Source organism: Oryctolagus cuniculus, chromosome 12, assembly GCF_051225735.1.
Source record: "Oryctolagus cuniculus isolate XC-2025 breed Fujian yellow rabbit chromosome 12, ASM5122573v1, whole genome shotgun sequence".
Taxonomy (NCBI): Eukaryota; Metazoa; Chordata; class Mammalia; order Lagomorpha; family Leporidae; genus Oryctolagus; species Oryctolagus cuniculus.
This window is the reverse complement of record NC_142878.1, coordinates 77,641,998-77,649,152: the sequence shown is the minus strand read 5'-3', so window position 1 is coordinate 77,649,152 and position 7,155 is coordinate 77,641,998. Positions and strand designations below refer to the sequence as shown.

The 7,155-nt window shown below is 41.5% G+C and overlaps 1 pseudogene; it reads left to right on the top strand.

Moving 5' to 3' along the window:
• Positions 1-5,320: 5,320 nt before the first annotated feature.
• Positions 5,321-5,827, top strand: LOC100351844 (small ribosomal subunit protein uS9 pseudogene; annotated as a pseudogene).
• Positions 5,828-7,155: the final 1,328 nt, after the last annotated feature.

Here is a 7,155-nt window from a genome sequence, read left to right as displayed (position 1 = left end):
AGTGTCAATTTGTTAAGTCAACAACAGGAGTCACTGTGCACTTACTCCTCATGTAGGATCTCTGTCCTTAGTGTGCTGTACATTGAGATTTAATGCTATAACTAGTACTCAAACAGTATTTTTCACTTTATGTTTCTGTGTGGGAGCAAACTGTTGAAATCTTTACTTAATATATACTGAATTGATCTTCTGTATATAAAGAGAATTGAAAATGAATCTTGATGTGAATGGAAGGGGAGAGGGAGTGGATAAGGGGAGGGTTGCGGGTTGAAGGGACGTTATGGGGGGGAAGCCATTGTAATCCGTATTCTGTACTTTGGAAATTTATATTCATTAAATAAAAGTTAAAAAAAAAATCTAAACCTGCATAAGGGAGGCATTTCAGTCTCTGTTGGCTTAAACAGTCTTTAAAATAAATTTTGTGAAATGAAATTATAGTAAATATGGTTCATAGGAAAATCATACATTTTCTGGGCATCAGTATCATCTATTGTAAAATAAGTGTAATGATACTATTCTGAGTTGCTAATAGGATTAAAATGAGATTGGTTTAAAGTCCTTTGTGCATAGTAATAAACTATATCAGTGACAGATACATTTGATTTATTAGCAATTAAATGAGAATGATGGCTTAGGCTATGTGTGATCATTCAGTTTCAATAAAAACCATTATAAAATGGTTGTAAATTTTATGTCTTTCCATTACAAGATGAGAAAGTGGCTTTGAGAGGCTAGTTCACTAGTCCAAGGACTTAGCTAATCAGTAAATATTTTCTCAATTTAGAACACAGGCAGTTTTCTTATATCTATTTTATACCCTACAGCAAGAAGAAATAGGTATGTAAGAAAAGTTTAAAAAGCTGAATTTATGTATTTCTTTTTTGCAAAAGTCACCATCGCACATCCAGAGTATCAGTAGAATCTATCACTTGTGAATTTTTAACAGGCTCATTGGAGAAATGTCATGGTTCATCAGAGCCACATAAATCAGGGTTTGCTGGATTTAGTCCAATCTTTAAGTGTCACTTGGAAATGAGGGAATAATACTGAGCCAATTTTCTGTGTAAGTTTAAATATAAACATTGAAAGCAGGTAGAGAAATCAATTAACATTTGAGAAAAAAATTACTTGAGCCAGAAATAGATATCGCTAGATATAGGAAATGGAAATTTTCTTAAAATGTGTGTTTGAATGCAGCAGGCTTCCTTGTCTTTCCTTTCATATACCTTATGTGACAACAGTTTTGAACTATTGGTCTTCATAAATATTTCTAGAGTCTGAGAACTCTCTCTAGTTAAGTGCATAACTAACTCCCTTACCACATATTCAACTCCTGCTGTGTCAGCCAGGACAGGCTGAATTTTGCTGTAGTCATCAACAACCCCCAAAACTCAGTGGCTTACAACAACAAAGGTGTATTCCAACACATTATGTCCCAGGTCCATCTTGGTCTCGCCGTTGTTTGTATTAAGTGAGTAGAAAACTCCATTGGCTGAAAATTTAGTCCAGGGTCACATGAGGCCTGAGCTTAGCAAAGCTAACCCTGCTGACAGGAGGATGCAAATGTAGGCACGTAGGATTGGTTCATATGGGCTACTAGTGAGGACGATGAAAATGGGAGGACAATTTCTGTCTGTAGCCTTGAGAGATGATCTCTTTCTGGATTGTGACGTTGCCAGAAACTGAAGAAAGCAGCCAGAAGAGGAAAAGGAGAAACCCCAGAAACTCCAGCCCTTCTTTGGTGAGGTGAGGATTTGAGGAGAAATTGGCAGTACCAAGCTTGAAAGAGGGCCTCACCAGAGCCCAGTCTTGCAGTATCCTGATCTTGAACTTCCTGCCTCCTGAACTTTGGGAAAGGCATTTCTGTAATTTATAAGCCACCAAGTCTGTGATACTTTGTTACGACACTCTGAATGGTCTAAAATGGTGACTGTGTTTCTGCTGACAGCTGGTAGGTGACATTTTTAGGGAGTACAGGTCATATCTTACTTATTGATACTAATAATAGGTAGTGTTCTTGGAAAATGAATAATGCTTACTTCTTTTGATGAATTTGGAAGAAACGACTCATCTGTGCCTCTAATCCTGTGTAACACAAGGCATCTTAGGTTGATCATCCAAGTATTTTGGTATAGGTAAGAAGGTGGTTAACAGAGGTTGAGCAGAGTCTCCCCACTCACCCTATATTCTTGCCTCTTAGTTTTAAATCTAAACTGAAGAGTAGGTGGAAATATTGGAGACAATGAGTCCCTTGGGAAGAGACAAGATAATCTGCATTTTCATCATGTCTTAATTGGGTTCAGAGTGTGCAGGATACACAGTGCTGTGTATCTACAGCCAGTTAGGTTCTGCAAATGGTCATGACTAGATGAATCTTCCTTCATCTTCATCTTCCTTCATCTCTGGTTTAAGAAAGTGATGTGCTCTCTAACAGCATTTGCAGAGTTGCTGCTACTTTGAGTCTAATTTAATATTTTAATAAACATTTTGGGAACAGTTTTAGTTCATGGTAAAATTATATGGAAAGTATAGAGAGTTCCCTTGTAACTCTGACGCAGAACTATTAATTTGAAACTTAGAATGCTTCATTTCTTTTTAGTAAACAGGCTGATCTTTCGCAGCAGGCTGAGTCTAGTTTCCATCAATAATACTTCCAGGTTTTACAAATCTGTATTTTAAGAAAGCACTTCCATATTTTTAAAAAGATTTATTTATTTATTTTGAAAGTCAGAGAGAGGGGCCAGTGCTGTGGCACAGCGGGTCAAGCTGTCACCTGCAATGCCAGCATCCCATGTGGGTACCGGTTCATATCCCGGCTGCTCCACTTCTGATCCAGTTCTCTTCTGTGGTCTGGGAAAGCAGTAGAAGATGACCCAAGTCCTTGGGCCCCTGTGCCCATATGGTAGACCCAGAAGGGGCTCCTGGCACCTGGCTTTGGATTGGCGCAGCTCCGGGCGTTGCAGCCAACTGGGGAGTGAACTAGCAGATGGAAGTCCTCTCTCTCTCTCTGCCTGTCCTTCTCTCTGTGTGTAACTCTGAATTTCAAATAAATAAATAAATAAATAAATCTAAAAAAAGAGAGAGAGACAGAGAGAGACAGAGAGAGACAGAGATATCTTCCTTCTGCTGGATCATTCCCTAGATGGCTGCAACAGCCAGTGCTGGGACAAGCCAAAGCCAGGAGCTTCATCTGGGTCTCCCACATGGGTGACAGGGCCAAAACACTTTGGCCATCTTCCAATACTTTTCCAAGGCCATTAGCAGGGAGCTGGATCAGAAGTGGAAAAGCTGGGGCACGAACCAGTGCCCATATAGGTTGCTGGCATTGCAGGTGGCAGGTTTACCCACTATGCCACAATGCTGCCCCTCATTTCCTGACTTAAAGGGTAATGTGTGGGAAGCAGGGCCCGGCTCCCACAACATGGCGCTGAGAGGGAGTAAACAAGTTCTATACAGCGGCTTCGGCTGCTTCATCAATTTGACTAATGAGTTGCAGGAGCTGACCCAACCTCTGATTGGAAGAAAGCAGCGTGCTCAGCACACAGGCAGCGGAGCACGGATTGGTGGAAGAGGACTATAAAAGGAGACTCAACTGCACTTTCTGGGACAACTGCTGTCTCCGGGCTGGTGGAAAGTTTCGGGGTGGAGAGTTCGCTGGGGAGCTCGTTAATTCGTTCTTCTCTTTACTTGTGCTTGCTTTACTGTAGAAAAAACCGACAGCAAGGGAATAACAGCGTCTGGTCCGGTGCCGTTCCTCCGCTTGCGGAGGAGCAACAGTAATGCCCCATGGTTTCCACCTTGTATACAAGCTTCTTAGGAATCAGTATCCAATTCAGCTAACACAGACAGAAGTATTTTATGCTGAGAACACTTGGAATTGATTAAGAAGTCAAATATTTGACAAAATGTATTTATAAAAAGTAGAACTTGGGAACAGAAAATAAAAGACATGGTCGAAATCAACATTTTGAATGTGTGACTACAAATGTTTAAAATGATTAAAGTTTAATTTGCTTTAAGGGGTAAGGGACATCAGAAGGCCTTTCTTGAATTGTGTGTACAGAAATGGTAGCCATGCGGCATGAGAGCTAGTTCAGCATTTGACAGCCTATAACAGGAGTCTTAGCACACTGATACTGAATTGAAAAAAAAAAAAAAAAACAGACTTACAGATTTATTTTCATGGCGATTTTCTTCCTTCTTGCATTTTTGCTAGGCTTTGGAATGATAGTAAAAAATTCTCGCTTAATCTGATTTGCTGTATTATAAGTTTCCAATTTGTAAGCAGTTTCAAGGTCTCTGCAATTCTGATTTCCAGAGCAAAATGATACATCAGGAAAAATGGCTGCAAAATATTACAACTTTGCATTTATGTGCATATTGGCGTTGGGACAGAAGGTAAAGCAGAGGCCTCAAGATGAGAGTGTAGAAGGGGAAAAGAGAAAATACTGAATGATTGTGTGTAGCTGTTTGAGATTAGTAAACACCATTCCTTTTCAGAGATGAGAAAGCTGAGGTTGAGCAGGATTAGGGAATAAGACTTCATACAGCCAGGCAGATCCAGCATTCATAGCGCTCTCTGCCAAGACTCCAGAATTCATTCTCTTTGTTCCTTGCTCCCTGTGCAGAAGACCTTCTGAGATGAAAAAGAAGGATGAAAAGGCAGAATTTTACAGATCTGAAATTTGGAGTACAGGGATGCTTGGGCAGAAGGTTAAAATGCTCGGACTGTGGTGGTAGTCACTGCTGAGTTACTCTGTGTTCTGTCTGTTGGTCGGTGCAGCTGAGAAAACTGTTGTATGTACCAGCATGGCAATGGGATATTAGGAAGATGGCAGTGAAGCAGCAGCTGGCTAGAGCTCTAGAAGCTTTCCTCCTGAAGCTGAGAATAAATTAGAAGGCAATAGAGGAAAATGGTTTATAAGCTGATTAAACTGTAAGGTGTGAATTTGTGTGTCTTGAGGGCTGCACAGTGAAAGAGAATAGTCTATGTGCCGATTGGACTTTAAAATTTCTTTTTTTATTGAACCAAATCTTTTTTAAATTTTTTGACTTTTTAAATAATCAATATAAAGAGAAAAGATTTATATATATATCATATTTACAATTCTTAGAAGACAATCATACTTCCTTTGCCTGATCCCTCCCTCCTTCAATACCTCTCCTTTCTTTTTTTCCTTTAATGTTTGCAATAATATACTTTCAATTTACTTTATTATAACAGGATTAATGCACCACTAACCATACTGTTCAACAAGTAAAAGTAGCTCTCTTTCTCCGGGTGTTTGGCCCTGTAGCACCTCGCGGTGAGGACCGCCATAGTTCGGCTGCAGCCATGGCGTCCAAGGGCCCGCTACAGTCCGTTCAGGTCTTCGGACGGGAAGACAGCCACCGCCGTGGCCCACTGCAAACGGGGCAACGGGCTGATCAAGGTGAACGGGAGGCCGCTGGAGATGATTGAGCCACGCACGCTGCAGTACAAGCTGCTGGAGCCTGTTCTGCTCCTTGGCAAGGAGCGCTTTGCTGGCGTGGACATCCGGCTCCGAGTGAAGGGTGGCGGTCACGTGGCTCAGATTTACGCGATCCGCCAGTCCATCTCCAAAGACCTGGTGGCCTATTACCAGAAGTATGTGGATGAGGCGTCCAAGAAGGAGATCAAAGACATCCTCATCCAGTATGACCGCACCCTGCTGGTCGCTGACCCCCGCCGCTGCGAGTCCAAGAAGTTTGGAGGGCCCGGTGCCCTTGCTCGCTACCAGAAATCCTACCAATAGGCCCATCACCCCGATCAGGGGTCGGCTCCATAATAAACAGTGGCTGTGGGATTTTAAATTTCTAAGAAAAAAAAAAAAAAAGGAAAAGTAGAAAGACTGCTGTTCCACAGGAGCATAGACAAGGGCTATAAACAATAATCATGATTTTAGTTTCATTCTTATACATTTTTGTATCCTATATTAATTAAACATATGATATTTATCTTTTTGTGATTGGCTTATTCAAATAAGCATAATGGGCTGCACAATGACTACCGTGTGGGTGAAATCATTATATTTTTAGTGTATTTATTTGAGATAGAGAAGATGTGTGTATGTGAGAGGGGAGAGGAGAGAGGGTGAGAGGGAGAGGGAAGAAAGGAGAGAGAAGAGAGAGAACACACTATCCTGGCTCCTCCCCAAATGCCCACAACAACTAGGGCTGGGTAAAGCTGAAGCTAGAAGCTGGGACTCAATTCCAGTATCCCATTTAGGCCACAGGGACTCAACTACTTAAGCCATCACCTGCTGCTTCTCAGAGTGCACACTACAGAAAGCTAGAGTTGGGAGTGGAATGGTCTTGAACCTATGCACTCTGGGATGGGAAGTGGGTGTTCCAACCGGTGGCTTAATCACTAGATCAAACACCTGCCCTAAGATCATGCTTATTTTGAAAGACAGACATCATATATTTTCTCTTACTTGTGGAAGTTAATACACAAAGTGTCATGTCATATCATTAGATATTTAATTACAAATATTACTCCACTGAGGGGCCAGCATTATAGCTTAGTGTGTAAAGCTGCTGCCTGCAATGCCCGCATCCTATATGGGTGCCAGTTTATCTCCTGGCTGCTCCACTTCTGAGCCAGCTGTCTGTTAACGGCCTGGGAAAAGTGCAGGAAGATTGCTCAGGTGTTACCTATGGGGGAGACCCAGAAGGAGCTCCTGGATCCTTGTTTTTGCCTGAACCAGCCCTGGCTATTGCAACCATCTAGGGAGTGAACCAATAGTTGGAAGACCTCACTCTCTCTCTCGCCTTCTTTCTCTGTAACTATGCCTTTCAAATAAATAAATAAATAATAAAACAAATATTGCTTCACTAAATCAAACTGTATAGATGACAATATTCTCTTCTTTTCCCACATTATATCATTGTCGTGAATCCCTCAGTAAGTGATATTATTATCCCTGTTTTCAAGAAAAAATTATATAGATGTATACATACAATGTCTACATTTGAAGTGAATGTGGCATAATGTAAAAAATGATAAAATGTCAAGGCTGGCGCCATGGCTCACTTGGTTAATTCTCTCCCTGTGGCGCCAGCATCTCATATGGGTGCTGGGTTCTAGTCCCGGTTACTCCTCTTCCAGTCCAGCTTTCTGCTGTGGCCCAGGAG